The sequence below is a fragment of the Malaclemys terrapin genome, chromosome 1 (assembly GCF_027887155.1).
Source record: "Malaclemys terrapin pileata isolate rMalTer1 chromosome 1, rMalTer1.hap1, whole genome shotgun sequence".
NCBI classification, from domain to species: Eukaryota; Metazoa; Chordata; order Testudines; family Emydidae; genus Malaclemys; species Malaclemys terrapin.
The window spans coordinates 228,215,779-228,238,407 of record NC_071505.1 but is presented as its reverse complement, the minus strand read 5'-3'; the positions used below and the strand labels follow the sequence as shown (position 1 = coordinate 228,238,407).

The window sequence follows — 22,629 nt, the reverse complement described above, 5'->3', positions numbered from 1 at the left end:
CAGGATTTTACCCTCTGAAGGGAGAGGATCACACAGTAAAATGTGTATGGACACAAGTCCCAAATCATTAGAATACAAATATACCAATAGGCTCGTATTGTACTATTAGATTCCAGATCAATAAAAAGATACTAAGTGTAGACTGCTGAGAGAAATCAAACAGGTAACAAGAGATAATAAAACAGTAACAATGGGGAACATCAACTGCCCTCATATAAACTGGCCAAATGTTACAGTTTAGACAAGCAGTTTCTCGTCACCGTAAGTGATTGCTTTTTGGAACAGCTAGTTCTGCAGCATGCAGAGGAGGAGACTTTTGTCTCCTAAAGAACATGCAGGGTAGGTTCAAAAAATATTAAAATTTGAGCCACTAAGTAAGAGACTTTAGGAGCAGGAGCATGTGATAGTACTCTGGAAAGTTTGTATGACTGGCATAGCTAATGAGTGATTTTACTTCAAATACATTTTGTTTCCACAAACATTGGAGAAAAGTTTTATCAGCACAAATATTCACAGAAAGTGAATTTCAAAGAGACGTGCACATTTCTAGGAACCAAATTTTGAATTTGCATGCATCAATATTTTCCCTGTCACATGACCAACATAACCAAACAAATCTAAGCAACACATCTGAAATGGGTATTTGTGATCAATCCATAAAGTAAAACACTGAAAATGACATTAATTGGATAACTAATAGATTCAAGAGCATAACAATTTATCCATAGATATTTTGTGATCAGGACAAGGCACTAAATTAAATGAGTAAATTATTTGCTATGAATTCTATGCTTTTGGTTTCCTCAACATATTTTGGTTTTGCTAGGGACACAAGTATCATCTGTCTTTCACGAGATATGCTCACATTTCGCAGCCAGCTCTGTCATACCTGCTTGCTGCCCATGTACGATACCATGCTGTCAGCTGGACTGCAACTGCAGTTCCACCTCCCAGCCACCATGGTTATGCTGTGGTCCTGGATTCTCTGGCCTTTCCTCTCTGCCACCTCCCATGGTCTCCTCTCAATTGTCCCTAGGCTAGTATGGAGCCTCAGCAATTAGGAGGTGATAGCTCCTGCCCTATGCATTGCTGACAGGGAAACGAGAGGCTCGACCGAGGGGGATCAGAGTGCAGAGGCTGAAAAGGGACAGAATGAAAGAGGTGACCCCCCAAACTCCCCACATCCCCAAAAGCCTTGCAGGTTCCCACTGCCCCCACAACCCACCCCCTCTTGCTCTGCCTCCCTCTCACAACAACTCCCCCAGGCTGTGTCTCACTCTTTTGCCACCCAGCAATCTTCTAGGCTTCCTCCATCTAACTATTCCTCTCCCAGACTCTTCACCCCTTAAGTTATTCCCTGAATTCCCAGATGTTGCTGAATACCTGAGTTCTCCTTGCTTTTCAAACTAGCCTCCACCCCTCTCCATCTGACCCTGGTTCTCCTCAAGTCCTCTTGCTTCTACATGGCTTCTCTCGCCGCATCCTGCCCCACCGGCTTTCCTTTTCTCACTCAAGACATTTTTCCACTGGGAGTACATAAAGGGATTTGCATTACGCCACATTTGTTTTGATGCTTTTATCATCTAGGGAAGGCTATCTCTACAACAAGTCTGCTGTGTCGTGGGATATGGTCTCTTGCTCTCTACACCTGAATAAACCAAGACCCTTCGGATCTGGACATGCACGCATATAGGAGATTCTGATGGCATAAAGGAAGCTTTGAACAACTGATTGTAATCATAAAAGTTCTGTAACAGAAATGCACCGTGGGCTGCACTCTTTTTCAGCCATGTCACAGAGCGTGAAACACTGGTCATCAATTTCAAAGTACATGTGTGCATATATTATTTTGGAGAAGGATAGGATAAAGATGTCACATGTTTGTATCCAGATGGCTCCCTATTGTTTGCACACTTATGCAGGCTCATACACTTAAGGTAAGATTGATGTTGTCATCTTATGCTCACTTTATTTGCTCCTTATCTAACACTTTCAGATGAGTACAGCACCACACAACTTTATGCATTTAGCTACATTTGGTTAAACTGTGCCCCTTTTTAGAGTTCCACCCACACAAATGTGGATCTGGTGATTCACACTATATGGTGGACAGAAAAATCTGGATAGATCAACAGGTTGGCAGGGAGACCGCTAACAGCTGCCAGGGGTGAACGTTGTTCCATATTGTGAAGATCTGCAGTACAATAATAATGACTTGAAACTTTAAAATGTCATCTATGCTTCCAGGCAACATCCCTGCATGTTCTATAAGATGAACACTGAGTTCTTGGATTAGCTTTGGTATAGTACTTTCTCAGACTACAACTTGTTCATTATAACATCTCATTTAATAATAGGTGCATTCTATTTTCATTGCACTTGTATCCAGGGCCGGTGCAACCACTAGGCGAACTAGGCAGCCGCCTAGGGCGCCTAGTGGTTGAGGGTGCCTAAAAGCCCACTCCGGCGAGGAGGTGGAGTGGAGGTGAGCTGGGGCAGGAGGGCACGGGGACGGCCACCCGCAGTAATGGGGGGGCACACAAGGGAACTGCTCCCCGCCCCAGATCACCTCCACTCTGCCTCCTCCGCTGAGCACACAGCCCCCGCTCTAATTCTTCTCCAATCGGTGCTGCAAGCATGGGAGGGGAGGAGAATTAGAGCGGCGCCGGCATGCTCAGCGGAGGAGGTGGAGCGGAGGTGAGCTGGAGCAGGCTCCCCGGGCAGGGTTAGCTTCCGTGGAGGGGGGCTCCCTGGGCAGGGTTAGCTGCTGCAGAGGGGGGGGCTCCCCGGGCGTGCGGGGTTAGCTGCCGTGGAGGGGGGCACCCCAGGTGGGGTTAGCTGCAGAGGGGGGTAGCTGCTGCGGGGGTGGGGAGCTCCCCAGGTGGGGGGGGCTCCCCGGGTGGTGGGCGGGGTTAGTTGCCATGGGGGGGGCTCCTCTGGTGGGGGGTGAGGGGCGTGGTTAGCTGCCGTGGGGGGAGGGGTTAGCTGAGTGTGGGGTGGATGGCGCAAGGTGGAAGTTTCGCCTAGGGCCCTGCTTGTATCAAATCTCTGGCTATGCAATATTGTTGACATCAGAAGAGGTGCTTGAGTTGTAGTGTCTGGGGCAAAGAGAGGGAGCTTATGAGAAGCTGCTCTCAACGAGGGCCCCTCCACTTTGGAATTTACTCTTTCCCACCATCTGAAATAATCCATCTTTATTAACCTTTAGGGCAGTGGTTCTCAACATTTCCAGACTACTGTACCCCTTTCAGGAGTCTGATTTGTCTTGCGTACTCCCAAGTTTCACCTCACTTAAAAACTACTTGCTTACAAAATCAGACATAAAAATACAAAAGTGTCACAGCACACTATTATTGAAAAATTGCTTACTTTCTCATTTTACCATATACTGTAATTATAAAATAAATCATTTGGAATATAAATATTGTACTTACATTTCAGTGTATAGTATATAGAGCAGTATAAACAAGTCATTGTCTGTATGAAATTTTAGTTTGTACTGACTTAGCTAGTGCTTTTTATGTTGCCTGTTGTAAAACTAGACAAATATCTAAATGAGTTGATGTACCCCCTGGAAGACCTCTGTGTACCCCTATGGGTACATGTACCCCTGGTTGAGAACCACTGTTTTATGGCACACTGTAAAGTTCATCTATTTGGGCTGGCATTTGGGAATCTATCTCGGAGTGTGGATTATTTAATTGTAGAGATCTGTGTTCTGCAGGAGCTAAGGAGAAGGGAAGTTTGGATTTTCTGTGTAGGCTGTTGTTTTGTGTGTTTGTTTGTTGCATGGAGGGAGATGGTTGCAACTGCGAGCTGACTGTTTTAGTTTTGTATTTTTGATTATATGTTAGTGCCTGAGCTAGGCATTCTTGGTAATGTTTGTATGTTGAAAATCAAAATAAATAAAAAAATACATGGGGTGAACTCCTGGCCCTATTGGAGTTTTGCCATTAACTTCGATGGCATCAGGATTTTACCCATTGAGTCTGTGACCCTCAGTTGAATGGAATATGATATAGTACTACTCGGACCTTTTAACTATTATTATTCTCTACTTTGTGATTTGCATCAGATGAAATTGTCTGTCTTTGGTTACTTCAATATTGTAAACAAATTGGTGGCTACCTACAACAGCAGAAATAGACCTCTGATCCGTTTGCTCCAAAAGATTGGGTCTCTACAACATGAGCTAAAAGAGAATCTCTGTTAGCTGTCAGAAGTACAGGTCTTATGGCACACAGTCTAGTGGTTTCAATTCCATTCAGTAAAATAGCAGTGATACACAGGCATGATAAAATATGTACCATCTAGACTTGATTATACTGTCTACATTTATTACTATTATTATTTGTATTATCGGAGTGCTTCAGAGTGCTAGTCATGGACCAGGATCCTGTTACATTAGGGGCTTTATGTATATTTTTAAATGGAAAAATACATAAGACTTTCCCTTCCCCTCCCCCCAAAAAATAACAATAAAAAGCAAGAGATGTCATGCCTATAAAAACACAGTGGGCCAAATTCATCCATGGGGTATCTCCAATTGAATTAGCCGAGTATTCACTCTGCCAACTTTCCAGGAACCCTTCACTAATGCATACTATTCTGAGAGCTATGTTTTCATCATCAGTGATACTAGTGCATAAACAAAGATGGTCTGGCTAGGTAATAAGGCACAATCATAAGCAAAAGTTGTAAATGTTGATGTAAATTTCCATGGCAAAATTGGTAGGGAAAACAATCATTTTCAAGTTTCCTAGAGGGATAACAGAAAATGGAGCTTCTACAAAGTGCTATAAAAATAATCACTTAATTGTGTCCTTTTAACAAACAGGGGAATTTTGAAGACCTAGCAAACAGGTTTCCAAATATGATTTTGTCGGATAGGCAAGATGGAATGAAAAGAAAACACTTTAAAGGTATTTTTCCCATTTAGAAAATAATTTACATATACAGTACCAACAAGGCTAGTTTTGTGCTCCTTTGTAAGAGAATGCATGCTGGTGGCAAGCCTGGATTTAATTTTAATTTTTATCGCTTAAGGATTCCAGCTATAGTTCTTTTAGCAATAGTTTCTGAATAAATGCATTTGGGGGGCAAATCCTGATTATATTATTCTTGCAAAATTCACTGGAACTTTTGCATGAGTAAGGCAAGAAGGATTGTTCTTATCAATTCAGGGCCTTTCATTATTTAAAAGACAAGGAAATATTTTCAGTACTTTAGATTTCTACAGCAAATAGACCATTTCTAAATGTAGGTAGATTTTTTTTTTTTAATTTTAGTAACTCTTGATTCCTGCTAAACCTTTTATTTACATTCTTCTGTCCCAATAAATAAAAAAGTACATAAAACCATGTTGCTTACATGATGATGGACTATTAATATCAGGATGGATGAAACACAGGATTCCTAGAGCTTTCAATGAAATAAGTTTTTTTTCCCTAATAGACCATTTAAATTGATTATAGCTCTTCTCATATCACATATGTTATTTTCCAAATTTCTTAACAAAAAGAGTTAGTGTACAGTAGCCAAATCATTCCATTTAGGTCATGTTTTTCACATCCAGTCCACAGTGATTGGAGATCCTTTATGTAACCCGGTGCTCCAAGTGTAAAAGGGCAAATCATTAGCTTAGCACTCCTGACACGGGAGGGGGTTTAAATTGATGTTGCTTTTATATTGTGTCACTAATAAGGACCTGTGTGTTTGTCTTTGCCAACATGCCACGGTTGATCATTGCCTTTGTTGGGCAGTTCCTTAATTTATTAGGCAGCTCTGCCATCTGAGAATGCCCAACAAGAATGTTTCTAGACTTCATTAGCACTCCATCCATTTCTAAATGTGTTCATTCATGCAATTTTAAACATTCACAATCCCCATCTGTTGTTCCCATATTTAAGAAAAGAGCTTGAAGGTCAAGGATATCTTCAAACATTTCTGGCTTTCACATTTTAATAAAATATAATCTGCAGTTTGGCTTTTGTTTTGGGTTTTTTTAAACTGAGTCGAAAGACACTGTCTTCTTTCATTGAAAGGATTGGCTCTCACTTTTACATTAAAAATAAGAATGAGATACCACTTACATTGGTCACAGCAAGGATACTAACCTCGCTGCCCAACAACATACTTTTCTCCTGTTAGCAATTGCCTTTATTTTTCTTTAAAAATGACAAGGTTTTCAGTGTCAGTAAACTACTCTAAGTGCTATTAGTCATTTTATTAGCTGTGCTTTTACTTTGACATTACGAGACAAAGAATGGTACTCAAATGTTATTCACTTTAAAAAATATTTTATTTTCTTGAATTACTATAATATCTCAGCATTGTTGTTATTGCCTCCTTGCATGTGGAGAGATAGGGAGATGTGACAAGATAACTTTGAGGTGCCACATCCAACCTGAAAGACAGAATTATTTATAGGTGTTTAGAAAATGACATCAAATGGGACAGGCACCATGGTTTAGCAGTATGTACACCTGTTACTACTATATTCTCAGTTATAGACATAATCATCACCATCATCCTTATTTTACTATTTGTTTCTGGTACCACCCATAATGTAAGCTGCCCAGTACAGCTTACACCATAAAATTATCACAAATACCATTTCAAAATTCTCATGCCTGCATTACTTATTCCAAGCAATCCAACAATCCTGACTCAGGCAAAATTCCTATTGAAAGTATTAGTAGTTTGCTCTGAGCACTGAGTAGGGCCTCATTTAATTGGACCTAACATTGTAAACAAAAAGCTGAGAACAGGTAAATCCTAGAAGACTGTTAAATCGAAGGATGCAATTGTCTGTGCCAGTGAGATGCTTGTTAGGAAGGATCTTGTGCTTTCACAAGTTGTGATATGAACAAGCCATAGAAACTCTTAATGCATTTTCACCTTTGCTTGTTCTTTACCTTTCTTACTCCGAGAGTGCATTTTTTGTCCATAGATTTTCTTGCCCTTCCATGTTTCTGTGATATAATGTCCCTTTAGCACAGCTAAACAATAAAACAGAGGGACATTTCAGGGAAACACCTGGAAAACAAGCTACAGTAAATGAAATAATTTTCCCTTTTCTTTAAATATTTTCTCCATTTATTTGACAAGGTTTTAAGTGATGATTTCAGAAAGATTTAGTCCACAATTCTTAGTCATCTAAAACCATATATTGGTATAAAAAGGAAAGTGTTTGGCATGTCTAAAATTAGGACACTTCACTGAAATGTCTGTCCCATCTGAGGACTCCCCAACATTAGGGCTATCCTCAGCTACTGCCATCTTAAGGCAGTTTTAGTCATCATTGTGCTTCAGCAGTGCTAACGGGTCATAAAACTGCCTTAAGGCAGCAGCTGAGGATTCCCCTGGTGTAGTTATTCCTGCTTTGCTCCTCCCCCCTTTCCCAGTGTAGGGGGTGTTTTAGCAAGGGATTGGGTTGGGGAGGGACATAGTCAGATATGAGAGATAATGGGAATTGCATGATATGTTCTAGTGATTTTGACCAGTGGAGCAACCTTTCCAGGACGTTCTCCACCAGCAGAAGTCAGAGCAACTCTAAGGCTGCTCTAATTTGTGACAGAGATTGTTTCAGCTTCTAGCAGTGTCCCTGGAGGAGACAGGAGGAAGAGTGAATAGGTGGTATAAAGCCACCTATGCCTCATATCATCAGGTGCACTAACTACTGCTTTGAAACAGCTGGGGAATCTAATCTTCCTTTTACAGCATTGTCAATCGATATTCCCTTTTAGAAACACTACAATGAAAGGCAGAAAAACAGATAATATAACAGGGGGAAATCTAGGCTTATTTAATGGAGATAGAAAAATGAGGAGAGAAATTTATAATAGACAATTGACAATACATCTCTACCCCAATATAACGCGACCCGATATAACACGAATTCAGATATAACGCGGTAAAGCAGTGCTCCGGGGGATCAAAGCAAGTTCGATATAACACGGTTTCACCTATAACACGGTAAGATTTTTTGGCTCCCGAGGACAGTGTTCTATCGGGGTAGAGGTGTATCTCCTTTCAACTTTTAAAAATTCTTTTTGGTGAGTACATTGGGTGATAAACCTTTAAAATGTATCACATAAACATTTTAAAAAACAAACAAAAAAGGAAATAAACAGCCATATAAACGTCTGGGAGGGTCATTTATTTTGAGATTTGCTGCTGCTATTGCATACATTCTCTAACTTTTTACAGCTGGAACAGCACGGTTCAGCATTCCTCTACTAGTGTTCTCCATCAGGCAAAAGAAGGCATTTGGGTCTGTGAACTGCACTGACTAGTGACAGCAAGAGAACGGGAACTATTGGTACATTGGCTTAACGCATTTATCTTTTAAATCCAAAGACTCATTTTCAAATCCAGATTAGATTGTGAATTAAAATAATTTTGGGAAGTTTAACCTATCCCCTAGCAGAGATCTGTCTACTCCACAGCACAAAACCACTTTACAATTCTCTACAAACATCAGTCCAGGCTTCAGGCTTGATCATGTTTCCACTGAAACAGTTTCAAAGGGAGCAGGACTACGCTGTTAGATAGCTGGGGTGGTGGGAGTTCAGCTGCATATTAGAATTAAGTTGTACAAGTAAGATTTGCCAAAATCCTGTCTAAATTGTGGGGTCCATCCCACATGCATTCCGTACATGGAACTCCCATTGACTCAAATGAGAATTCTGTGTGTAAAGAGTTTATAGGATTCGACCCAGCTACATGTCCAGTCCTAACTAGCACAATTGTCCTGACATTTCAGGGAAAATTCTGCTTATCTTCCTCACACAAGTAGTCCCACTGACTTTGTGAGGAAAGTGAACAGGGTTTTCTTCTTACATGAATATATCAATTCAGCCAATTGATAAAATAAAGGATTACGTGATTCAAACACCTGTTCCAGAACTGTATTTCTAAGGAACTCTATATCTCTTCAGAACTGTATCTAAGGCAACTTTAGTGTTACTATACTAGTACATCACAGAAACAGGAGTTACAGTGTATGCACAAGCTTGAGTGACCCAACATCTGCCCTAAATCTGACTAACAGTGTTGTACAGCACACCATTCTAAAAGTTAATACCGAGTTGTAAGAAGCACTTCTCTCTATTTGTAAGCTAAAGATGTTATTTGAATTAAATATGCAATATGTATACCTATATGCATACTCCTATACATAGGACAAGATCTTCACCTGGTGTAACTTTGCATAGCTCCATTGACTTCAGTGGAGCTATTCTGACTTACATCAGCTAAAGATCCATCCAAAAGTGGGCAAAATTCTAGTCTCAGCTATACCAGTGCAAGCTCATTTAATTCAATGGGCTTTTTACCAGTGTGACTGGGAACAGAATTTGTCATGAAAGACACATATAACTTTAGGTATTTGAAGTAATCTTTTCAGGATTTGTTACCTGATTCCTGCTTGCAATTGCCAAAGATGTTTCTACTCTGCATCTGACCTTATTGGTAACACTGAGAGCTTTATGAAGCAAAATGGCAACAGTTGGTTTGTAATTTATATACACTAACCTTTGATCTCTGGATCACATATCCAGTCCCACTGGCAGAATCAAGTTAAATGAATTTGGTCTCAACTTGGTGTCTGGAACAGGATAGTCCAAGGAGATAGAAACTTGATTCCTTACAGTCTGGTAAATTCACATAAGTTCTTGAACACAGCTTACAAATCTGTATTATTCATAGCCGATCCACTTATTTTATCATACTGTAAAATGTAAAAAGAGACCTTTATATAATTCTATAGTGCAATATGTGTTCTTGCTAGCTGATGTATGATTTGTTTTTAGAGCTGGGAGGGTTAATACAAGTCCACCTAGCAGCCTCCCGTTCTCTTTTCTTACTTCTTTTATTTAAAAGCTCTCCAGGCTTGCCAGCCTGTATGGAGATAAATTAGAGTCAACCTCCAAGAAAACAATATAAGCATTCAAATATGCAAAAGTCATTTTGTTCCAGGCTCAAAACATCTTTCATTGTGATCTGACATAATTGCAAATAAAATAAATCGAATAAGAAATATAAATATTGGCATTTCTGTCTTGCTTTTCTTGAGTCTAATGGGTGAATGACAGTGAGTCTGTGAACTATTCCGAGAGAATCAGAGTTTGAATCTCTGATGATTAGTTCACTGCAGCTCTAATTTACAGTATTTTGGTGTTGTATTGAAAATGACTACCATTTTTAGCTTGATATTGCAATTTCTGAGTAAATAGTAATGTAGGCAGAGAAGTATAAGGTCTCCCCACTAAAAGTCCACTGTATTCTGACTCCTATCTTCATTAAAGTCCACTCTTGGCTCAGTGCAATAAGAGGACAGCGCAACAGAGAAAGTTACACCATTCCCAGCATTCCAGCTACATAAGGGAGTAAAACACAGCAGTCGTTTGCACTGGTTTCTCATGATAACTCCCATGTAATTGCTCCTCTTCTCAAAGCAGGTCAGATTTGAGTGCTAGCTGCTTGCAAACCCTACAGTACAAATGGTTACACATACTATACTGCCCAAATGACCTATACTATACTATAGTATGTGTAATGTATCAGAGGGGTAGCCGTGTTAGTCTGGATCTGTAAAAAGCAACAGAGAGTCCTGTGGCACCTTTAAGACTAACAGATGTATTGGAGCATAAGCTTTCGTGGGTGAATACCCACTTCATCAGACGCAGTGGGTATTCACCCACAAAAGCTTATGCTCCAATACATCTGTTAGTCTTAAAGGTGCCACAGGACAGTATGTGTAACATATTTTGAGAAGTAATGTGCACCTTTAATAGAATGCAGTAATGATGCAAGAACACTATGTACACTAAAGAAAACCCACAGTAATACACAGGGGTATGCCCAACACAAAATATAATGATCTAAGTTATTATGATTTATTGTTCTGTCGTGCCAAAAGTGTGTTAGGTGTTGCACTGGAGGTATAAGAGATGTACAAAATATACAGGCCTAGTGATTCTAGACCCTGTACTCCAGAACTAGTATTGTATTTGGAGGCAGCATTCTCCCTCCATATCTCATTACAGTGGTTCAGGTTTTCCAGTGATTCACTTCTGTGTATTTAGATCACTTCAGCTCTAGAGTCAGGCATGGCAGAGGTGAGGAGTTATGTAAGTGGTAGGTATGTGTGAACTGCTGACCAGAGTAAGCTCTCAGGATGATTAAGGCTGCTGCATAGCTGTTTAATCAAGTATGGGTTAGGAATAGGGTTACCATACGTCCGTTTTTTCCCAGAAATGTCCGGCTTTTTGGTAATCAAACCCCCGTCCGGGGAGACCTGCCAAAAAGCCGAACATGTCCGGGAAAAATACTGCCGGCCGGGCACTTCTCCTCCCGTGGCTGCTGTGCCCCCTACCTTGACTCTTCTGCTCTGTTTAAAGCCAAGCTGCCCAAGAGCTACCGGCTTCGGGCAGCCTCCATGCTTCCGGACCCTGAGCCGCCGGCCGGGCACTTCCCCTCCTGGGCTCGGGGAGCGCAGGGTCCAGAGGCCTGGGGGCTGCCTGAAGCCGGTAGTGTTCGGGCAGCTCGGCTCTTAAATAGAGCCGAAGAGTCAGGGGAGGAGCACAGCAGCTGGAGCCTGGGAGGGGAAGTGCCCAGCCGGGGGTGCAGGGTCCGGAGGCATGGGGGCTGCCCGAAGCCCGAGCGCTACCAGCTTAACAGTTTGCCGGGCAGCCTCCAGACCTTGCGCCCCCGGCTGGGCGATTCCCCTCCTGGGCTCTAGCTGCACTGGGGAAGCGCCGGCTGGGGGCGCAGAGTCTGGGGGCTGCCCGGCAAACCGTGAAGCTGGTAGCGCTCGGGCAGCCCTTTTCGTGTGGTTGGGAGGGAGGAGGGGGAATGCGGGGCACTCAGGGGTGGGGGCAGAGTTAGGGCAGGGACTTTGGGGAAGGGGTGGAGTTGGGGCAGGGCTGGGGGTGGGAAAGTGGTGGGGCCAGAGCCCCGTGGAGTGTCCTCTTTTTTTATTTTTTAAATATGATAACCCTAGTTAGGAAGTCCTGTCACTGGGTCCAGATACACACTCTTTTGGAAGCTGACATCTCTCCTGTTTGGGCTATTTGGCCTGAAACAGGTTGAGAGCCAAAAGAGGGACATTAAGGCCAGCTCGTATTCTAGTAGGAGAATCTAAAGCCAGTGTGTCCTAGTGAAAAGTGCACCGGACCCCGAGTCAGGTGAACTTAGTTATAGTCCCAGGTACTGCCTCTTGTTTGCTGTGTGAACTTGGGGCAAGTCATGTAACCACCCGGTGCCTCAGTTTCCCCATCTGTAAAATGATACTGACCTCCTTTGTAAAGTGTTTTGAGATCTCTGGACTAAAGATGCTATATAAGAGCAAAGAAGTATTATTTTCCTCACTGAATACAACTGATCGCTCACTAGAAGTAGCTCATGTGTGCTCCTAGGAATTCACAGGGAGTAATCTAGTATTTGTAAAATTTGGCCATATAAACCTCGCCTTCATCACACATCATGACATTCCAAGTCCTTGAGTTCCAACAACAGTCTTGTCTCTCTCTCCAGCATAACCTTTATATTACAGAGTGGTTTGGGGGAGGGGGGAGGGGACATGGCGGGTTAGATTTGGTCTAGCAATACCTCATCCTTCTGTATCTCCATTTTCAAGGGGTAAATGTACATTTCTCAGTTCCTACTTCTTACTCAAGCTCATTTACACTTTTTCAGCCACTGCAAATTTATACCAATGTGTGTCTTTCTGTATGCTCACAGAGTCTTTATTTTATCTTCACTGATACCAACATTCCATTAATCTTCCACTTAGTTGTAATCCCTAGTAGGCTTGCCAGAATGGTATTACAGTATGAAATAAAAACAAGTAATTAGAACAGAGATTGATTATCAATTTAGTTAGTTTTAATCCCTGCTAGATATACATATCTCCACAAAGGTGATGATGTTAATCTTCAGAAATGCATTAACTGAAAGAGGTAACGTTTTTAAGAAATGTGTCCTACAAGTCAGCTGTGTCAATATATTTTCCCGGAAGACCTTACTTAATTATTACTGTAGGCATTATAAATCTATTTTCCAAATGGTTTGTCAAGTACCCATTTAACAGAGTTCACGGTACATACAACCTACAATAGAAATGGATACTGAATTGGCAGATAAAGTTTATTATCTTCTACTGGATTTTTATCCTGAAATACAATCAATCTGAAAGATGCTACTGAACAAAAGATAATGTATTTTTCTGCACTTAGTACATATGTTCTCTTGTTCCAGTCACATCGAACCATTTTGTTAGACAGATTTTATAGGAATCATATCCAAACAGTTTGGTCTTTTTAAAGATCTAACCATAAACCAAGTACAATAATTGTACAACAGGCCTCATTATGTATAACCTTAATCTCTCATGTCTTCTAGGAGATTTCCTTCTTTTTCACATACACATACAATGTCGAAAATATGAAAAGTGTGTTCTTTTGTGTGCAGACTTTGCTTTTTTTAGGGTAAATATTAAGATTCCATTACTCCCTTCTTCCTACTTTCTGTACATATGTATATTTCGTGGTCATACTAAGTTAACTATCTAATACCTTTTCCCCCAGCACTCTAGGGTCCACCCCTTCTCTCACTGAAGTCAGTGGCAAAGCTCCCATTGAATTTATTGGGAACAAGATCAAGCACAAAAATCTGTTTGATATCAATATACTTTTCCATGGATGCACCCACGGACCATACAATGACACCTGATAGACTCTGGTATCACCCACCAATGAGATATCTGTGATGTCAGAATTACCAGAGCCATGCGTGGTGCAGAATGCTGGACAGATCAGATTGGTAAGCGCAATGCTCAACCTGCAGATTATCCCCTTACATCGCAAGCACCCCAGGCTCAACAGAACAGCCTTCAACATAGCAAAGCACAAGCACATCGACTATCAGGTGCAGTTTCAGCAATCACTTGATGACAAGCTTTTTTCATGCTCACCAGTCACTGGCAATCCAACAGAAAAATTGAACCAGTTTAGAGATGTGATTATTGACACAGCTAAATCAGTGCTGGGGCTGAAGAAAAGTGTACACCAGGACTGATTCGATGAGAACTATAAGGACATTTCCAAACTCCTAAGTGACAATCAGAAAGCATTTGTTGAATGGCAGAATGATCTCACTTCCATCTCAAAGAAATATAGGTTTAAGTACCTACAGAGCAAGGCCCAGTTTGAACTGAGGAGAATGCAGGATGAGTGGTAGGAGAGGAAGGCTGCAGAAGTTCAGCATTACACAGATACGAACAACGCAAAGATGTTCTTTAACTCTCTCAAAGCAGCCTATGGACCATCTAACTCTGGCACAGTTCCCCTGAAGTTGGCAGATGGCATAACCCTCATCAAAGACAAGGAGGGAATCATACAGAGCTGGGTTGAACACTTCATAGTCTACTCAGTAGAGACTATCCACAGTCAATCGGCATGTCCTTGATCAGTTACCTGAGAAACCTATCAAAGAGGATCTCGATCTCCCTCCATCAGTTGAAGAGGTCATAAAAGCCATCAAACAACTGAACTCTGTCAAAGTGTCCAGAAAGGATGGTATTCCAGCAGAACTGTACAAAGTAGCAGGCCCAAAGGCTATTGAGGTGTTCCACGACATCTTGAATAGCATTTGGGAGGAAGAAGAAATGCTATTATTGTATCACTGTTCAAAAACAAAGGCAGTAAAGCTGACTACAGAAATTACAGAGGTACTTCTCTCCTCTGTACAGCAGGGAAAATACTAGCTCGCATTCTACTGAACAGACTCATTGCAAACATACTTGAGGAGAATCTGCCAGAAGCACAGTGTGGTTTCAGACCAGGTCATAATACTACAGACATGATTTTTGTTATAAGGCAGGTCCAGAAAAATGTTTGGAGCAGAACATGGACTTGTATGCAGTCTTCATCAACTTGACCAAAGCTTTTGATACAGTCAACTGAGAGGGTCTATGGGCTATTCTACATAAACTGGACTGCCAAGGAAGGTTCCATGACCACATAACAGTGCAAGTGCTCTCAAATGGTGACTCTTCTGATGCATTCAAAATCTTGAATTGAGTGAAGCAAGACTGTGTACTTGCTCCAGTGCTGTTCAATTTGTTCTTTGCCTGTGTCCTCAGCTATGCCACAAGGGACTTGGATCAAGAGATATACATCTGCTACCAACTCAATGGCTACCTCTTTGATCTTCAAAGACTCCATGTTAAGACCAAGATGCTGGAGAGACTTCTCATTGAGGCACTTTTTGCAGATGACTGCACCTTGATGGCTCATAGATATGATGACCTTCAGGTCATCGTTGATAGATTTTCTGAAGCATCTCAGCTCTTTGGTCTCACCATCAGTCTCGGTAAAACAGAGTTCTTGTTCCAACCAGCTCCTCATTCCAATGTCCCAGTACCAGCCATCTTCATCTAAGGCAAACAGCTGAAAAATGTGGATCAGTTCAAGTATTTGGGCAGCACCACCTCAAGTGACAGTTACCTTGATAAGGAAATTACCTCCAGAATCAGTAAGGCTAGCCAGGCGACTCCAAACAAAAGTCTTTAACCAACACAACATTTGTCTCTCCATCAAATTGAAGATCTTCAGTGCAGTGGTTCTAACATCTCTCCTGTATGGATCTAAGACATGGACTCTTTATAGACAGCACATTAAATAGCTTGAGTAATTTCACATGCGCCTCCTCTTCTCAATAATAAGCACTCGCTAGCAGGACAGAGTGAACAATATTAAGGTCCTAGAGAGAGTAAACACAATCAGAATTGAGGAAATGCTATTGAGAGTATAACTTAGGTGGACCAGACATGTCATCAGAATGGAAGACTGCCATCTCCCAAAACAGATCTTGTATGGGGAGCTAAGGCAGGGCAAAAGAAAAATGGTTTGTCCGTATAAGCACTTAAAAGATAATCAGAAGAGCAGTCTCCAGTGGGCTGGTATCAATCTCAAAGAACTCAAGCAAATGGCTCAGAACAGGAATCACTGGTGGTCTCTGACAAGATCAGCATGTAACAGGTTTGAGCGGGATCGATGAAATCGTCTCCAGGCTGCATGTGAAAGGTGCGACAAAGCTGCATCATCAAACGTCATAGATATGGACTTCCCATGTCCTCAGTGAGACCAGCTCTGCATCAGGGTTTGGATTTCAGAGTCATATGCATAGTTATAGATGAGAATTGTGACAATATCATCATCATCGTCAGTGATGGACTACCAACCAATGTTTTTCTGTAGCAGACAGAATCTATACACATTTTTTAAAGAAAGAGGATAGTATGTTTACAATGTATGTACTCCCTTCATAAGTGTATTTCGTTTAAAGTGCCATTGTATAATATCATCTTTCTTTTATTCTCTATGAACTAGCTGCAAAACTGCCAGTGTTAAGTGCACGTATGTATATGTGAGCTAAAACAGACATGAATTTCAAACCTAAATGAACAAAGGCATTCATATAAAGAATCTCAGGTAGCTGTAGCGATATGGGTTTCTATCTCAATCCCATAGTTATCTAAAAATACTTTTTTTAAACAGAAGTTACAATTCATGTCCTTTGAGACCAGCACTCTGCTCTACATTAGCTGCACTTTTCAGAATTTGATTTCCCTGGAGTATCTCTACTTTCCTCTTGATGGTATAGTCTTCTCTGCTCTCTCTTTCCATTTCTTTCTCTCCCTTCTACAAACACACAATTGGGCAATCTTTTCCACCCCATGTCTCCCTAATCCAAACCCCAACTATGATTCAAATTCATTATATTTTTATATTTTTAAAAAAATCACTCGACTAGTATATGCCCCCGTTGTATCTAAACAATAACATGCTGTAACACCAAAGAGTATTTCCAGGATTCCACAATACCATGACAAAGTATCCAAATTAAAGACATAATTCTCAACTACAGACAGTGTATGAAGGACTAAACCCAAATCTTTTCACTTAGGACCAGATTTTTAAATGTTTTTAGGTGGCTAATGGAATTTTCAAAAGCACCTAAGTGCCTAACATCCACTGAATTAAATGAGTTTTAAACACCTGGATACTTTTGATAATCCTATTAGGCATTTAAATATCTTTAAAAATCTGGGCCCTAGTGTCTATAAGGTACCATTCTGTACCTATATGCCGCACATTAAAACATAGACAAAAAGCAGAATGCTAAACCAAGAAAGCTATTTTTACTTTAAAGGATCTCTACTTGAACAAGGAAAAGCAGTTTACTACAAATAAAAATATAGTTATCTACTACAAATATTGTAGTGCAGATTTGTATGGAAAGCTCTCCAATACTCTTAGCACTTTATCAGCACACTTTAGGAAAATCAATTTGTGCAGTTTGTCTTCAAAATATGTCCTAAGCAGTCAAAGCTCAAAATATTATATCTTAGGAGAAAAATCAGAAAACAGACAAACAAACAAAAAGTCATCAAAGAAACTGAAAATGTTAGCTATTCTTTACCTGCTAAGAAATGGCAGTACAACTTTTTAACATATTTATCAAATGTTCCTTCTGTGGAGCAGTATTGAACTATTTGGTGTGTAGAGAACACACCAGAAAAGTAAGCAGTAGTATATAACTGATGTGGGACTTCAGTAAGAGGTGGTCTAACTTATAGATGCATTTTAGAACACTGTGTAGCCATGTGGGATTTTTACTAACATTATTAGGGCAGCATCATTATTAGTGTCGAAGAAGGAGAAAAGGATGCAGATGCAATGTGCCATAGATATATCTGAGCATATTGCACTCTTCTCCCATGCATCCGAAGAAGTGGGCTGTTGTCCACGAAAGCTTATGCTCTAATAAATTTGTTAGTCTCTAAGGTGCCACAAGTACTCCTGTTCTTCTTCTCCCATGAATAAGAATAAGAATATTTGGCATTTAGATAGCACTTCTGCATTTTCAAATTGCTCTGCAAGCATTACCTAATTAATACTCACAATCCCCCATGAGCCAGGTTATAAATATATAAAGCCAGATACTCAAATAAAACTAAACGTTTGTCCGAATGCATGTGTTTGTAGATTTTAAAGCCACAAGGGGCCCTTATGGTCATATTATCTGACCTGCATAACACAGACCATAGAATTTCACTAAATGGTTCCTGTATCAAACTGTATTAGGGGCTGGAATTGTTCAAAGGTAGCTTTATGTTCACTTTTGCTATCTTCCAATCCTGCTGTTCCAATTTGCACATGACTGCAATTGCCACAGGGGACCAAAAACACAGCTGAGGATTGGTATGATATAGAGGCACCCTGGCCGTACACTGTTTCTTCTGGTCCAAGCTACTTTTCCCTGCTCTGCCAGATCAGGGAGGGGAATGGCATTAAAGCCCCTAAGATAACTCAGTGCTTCCGTCCTCATCACTTTACACTTGGATGATCCTTAATGGATTTGTTAAAACAGCTATAGAACCAGATTATGCAGGCAATGCTAAATGGGCACACCACAGAGAATCTGGCCTACATTAGCCCAATTTTACAGAAAAGAAAACCAAGAGCTGGCAAAACCGAAAGGTTAAGTGCCTACTCAGGCCCTCCATTTTCAAGCAAAATTCCCACAGACTTGAACTGGGTTTTTCTTGGATAAGGAGTGAGTAAAGAATGTTGTATAGGGTCCTAAGCCATTTGTAGCAAGCCTGAGTGAGAGTTGAAATTAGAACTCTGGCCTTCCTGGGACCATGCCACTCATGCTACTCTGTCGTAATAGTTAAACTGTAAAATTCAGTAACATTTGTACTTTCACTGTAAAATGTATGATAATTTTCAAAATATTTTTAAACAAACTAGGTGATGTATCAAAATATCTTCTTTTAAATATTGTTTCTATAGCATATTAATCTTCTGTTTAGATAATGACACAGTTCTAACATATCACACTACAGCTTTTGTAATACAGTAATATTTCCTTTGGCTTCAATGGGAACATAATCAGAACCTTAGCCAACCATCAGGGGAGGAGTTCTTTAGTACTAATCATGAAGTTGTAAGAGCTGTATTATGGGCTTGATAAATATGGAGTTACCCCCAGATCCTCAAACATATTTAGACAGCTAATTCTCCCATTGAAATGGATGGAAGTTAGGTGCCTAGATACTTTTGAGGGTGTGTGCCTTACTTCTTATCCATCTCATTTCAATATACTTAATACCTCAGTTAGTAACAAATTAATTTTTAGATGTCAGTTTGGGGGGAAATAGGAAAACACAGAGAGAGAACAATTTGGTAATGACTGCTGGGTTAGGCGAATAGAAAAAGGAAGCCCAGGGTGCCTTTTGCTAGCAAAAAACTAAAATGGAAATCAAACTTTCTCCAGACTTTTCAGCAAAAAAATAAATCCCTCTTAGGTTTTCCACTACAACTGACTCCCCCTCCCTCCCCCCACACACACACCTTTTTGATGGTTCTCTCAGCTGTAGTTATTCCTTCCTATTACAAACTTATATTTGGAGTGAACTTCTGGTTCCATTGAAGTCAATGGTAAAACTCCCAATGACTTCAATGAGGCCAGGATTTCACACTCTGTCAGACTGTAGAAATAGCAAGGGTGACTTCCATGTTCTTAGGATGTTGCTTGTAATCTATCATCAGTTAATACATTAATAGACAACAAGCATAGCTCCTAAATGTAGCTAGTGATTTTGAATAGTGCAACTATAAATCCAAGACAATGATGCTTTTTCAGAGCCTCTACAAATATATGGCTGATTAACACTGGTTATGAGCAGACCTATGAAACATGGCAAATAAATAATTAATGGTATTTGAACTCAACATTTATTATCTATGCACACATATATCCATGTTTAACACAGATGCCACTAAACTTTTTAATCTGCCCCACTCCATCCTACCCTGCATGTGACTGATTTAGACATTGATTTGCTGTAAAATAATTAACACTAAATGACAGAGTTATTATAATTGGATTGAATTATTTTTTTCTCCATTTGTGATTTAGGCAGAATGTGTGCATTGCTGTCATTTAGAGGGGACATGTAATATGGCTTGGCATGTTAAAGTATGAAGAGCTCTTTGCTACTTAGGTAGGAATTAGTTTATTTAGTAGTGAAACTGCAATATTTAAATGAGGAGGGTTTTGGGGGGAGGCAGTGAGGAATCGTATTTCTAAATAATTAGATGCATGCAAAAAACATACCCATCACCATTTAAAATGCATGTATGATCTTTTTGCTGTTCAGAATTGTTGTGCAACAGACATTTCACTGTGTGCGTGAGCGAAGTAAACAAATGCATTGCTACTGTAGTTGCAGGGCAAGTAAACACTGATGTCACTGCTGCTATAATCACATTAGTAGGATCCGTTAACGGTAATGTCCAGACGAATCCACTACCCAGATCAGGAGATCTTTGAGATGCAATTTCAATATGAGCAACGAGTCTAGTTTAAAATAGGATCTTTGCAACAGATTGCCTTTCAAATAAGAATTCTGTTGTAAGAGTATGGTGTCCCTAGTCTCTGTTTGCCAGAAGCTGGGAATGAGCGACAGGGGATGGATCACTTGATGATTACCTGTTCTGTTCATTCCCTCTGAAGCACCTGGCACTGGCCACTGTTGGAAGACAGGATACTGGGCTAGATGGACCTCAGGTCTGACACAGTAGGGCTATTTTTATGTTCTTAAGAGTAATCTTGCCATCACAGACGTACAGCATCAAATCACCTTGAATTGCACAGTTGCATTTAACTACACTTGTGTATCTTTGCTTTAAGAACAAATGCAGTTTTCTCTTACTCCCGAGCACACACAGACGTAGATACACATACTTTATACCAGTCAGAGGGAATACATACTGTAGTTAGCAATGTACTCGCATTCCTCAACGCTATTCGGTCAAGGACAGAAACATCACAGTCTGAACGTTTAGTACCGTTTTCATTTCTAAGGGGCTTCTCATTTTTAATGATAATGTATCTATGTCTTTAAATATGCTGATGCCCCAGTATTATAGCACCCTGTAGCAAAAAAATACAGCAATAATAGCAATAGCAATCGATGGATGAAAATCATTCAGGTGTGGAAAATAACAGCGCAGGATGTGTTTCCTGTAGTGTTCTCCGTGCACCTCAAATATACACTCACCGATTCTGCAATTACACACTTTGTCAATATATTTTGAGACTGCTGGGTTTGCTTGGTTTTTAACCCTTAGCCATTGACCCTCTTGCGCAGGGTAACATGTGGGGAAACCAAATCAAATGCAGAATTTACGGTGCACATTTTTTTCTTTTGGTAAATCAGTTACAAAAGGGAAAAAAAAGGGGGAAAAAAAAAAGAGCAAAAAACCTTGTGTTTTCGCCATGAAATGTGTATACTTTTGCCCTTTGAACAATATATATGTTCTCCCTAATTTTCAATTACTTCCTTGATTTTCTCCTTCAAATTGATGAAGCGTTTGCTTTTCTATCGCACGGACTCACCTTTATGGTCTGTTTAGCATTGCAGCTACCTCCTGCATACCAATGTGGGGCTGCAAAAGGCAGCACCACATCAGTCTTACTTTCCTTCCAGCCCTTTCCCTACTACCAACAACCAGACGCATTTTTAAAAGTAGTTCTCGCAGCAAAGATAAAGACATGGATCCCACTATAGTTCGGTACTATTGTATATATCTACAGTGCCCCACGATCAAACAGTAACGGTGGACCTAGCAAAAGCAGGCTGAGCGGAAAGATCCCGTGAATCAAAATGTTCTCTGAATAAAAATGACAGAAAACACTGTCCGCACAAGTGGGAAAAGCCAAAGGGACAGTTTCTTTTTGGTAACTGTTTCCACCCATGGAACAGCTGTGGAAGGCAGTCCAGGCAATCTGACATTGCAGTACTTTCTGAGATCAGAAGTGCAGCTGGGAGGTTTTGTTGTACAATCATTGCTTAATTAAGCACAAGAAGTTCTCTCTTCTCTCCTTATCTCCCTCCCGCCCTCCCCCCGCACGCGTTTGTACACAAGATCTGTGGAGACTCACCGGGTCACCCTGATCTCTGAAGGTCAATCTCAGGTTGTGCCTCGATTGTGGCTCTCTCCCCTGGGCTCTTTTGGCTGGCTTCGATTTTGGTTTGGCTTGTGTGTCTGTCACTTGTTATGTTAAGCCGTTGCCCAGCATCCCAGCTCAGATTCCGTGATCGCAATCCACATCTCGGCAGATATACCAGAGAATCACATAGAGGATCAGGAGGATGGCAAAGATGAACAAAGCTACCAGAATAGCCTTGGTCACAGGAGAAATGAGGGACTGCATGTCACCCAGCAGGAGCCGCAGCCGGAGGAGAGGAGTTAGTAATTGCAACGATCCTGATGGTCTCTGGCAGAAGCCCCCCACCCACCCACCCACCCTGCCAGGCAAGCAGTAGCCCCCACTAAAACCGGTGGTGCATCTGCATTGGTTCGTGCCGAGTTGACAGCGCTTTAGCAACGGGCTTCTTCTTCTTCTTCTTCTTGTGTGCGAGTGTGTGTGTGTGAGTGTGGCAAAGGAGACACTCACTCCACGGGGCACAGTGAGGCGCTCACATGCCCCCGCTGCGGCTCTCCGGCAGGGAAGATCAGCGCTCCGCTGGGAAGAAGAGGGGCCAGG

At 41.0% G+C, this 22,629-nt stretch overlaps 1 protein-coding gene across 4 annotated transcripts in view; it reads right to left on the bottom strand.

Moving 5' to 3' along the window:
- Nucleotides 1–22,358, bottom strand: part of ZBED1 (zinc finger BED-type containing 1) — an 82,357-nt gene extending 59,999 nt beyond the window's left edge. The window contains exons 1-4 of one of the 4 annotated variants that reach the window (XR_008442714.1): nucleotides 22,024–22,358; nucleotides 9,538–9,733; nucleotides 6,918–7,001; nucleotides 6,307–6,406 (exon numbers count right to left, since the gene is read on the bottom strand). The gene's annotated coding sequence lies outside the window, so the exon portion shown is untranslated. Of the gene's footprint in view, nucleotides 1–6,306; nucleotides 6,407–6,917; nucleotides 7,002–9,537; nucleotides 9,734–22,023 lie in introns of those variants that run through there. The other 3 variants (XR_008442715.1, XR_008442713.1, XM_054008501.1) reach the window with 3 other exon arrangements.
- Nucleotides 22,359–22,629: the final 271 nt, after the last annotated feature.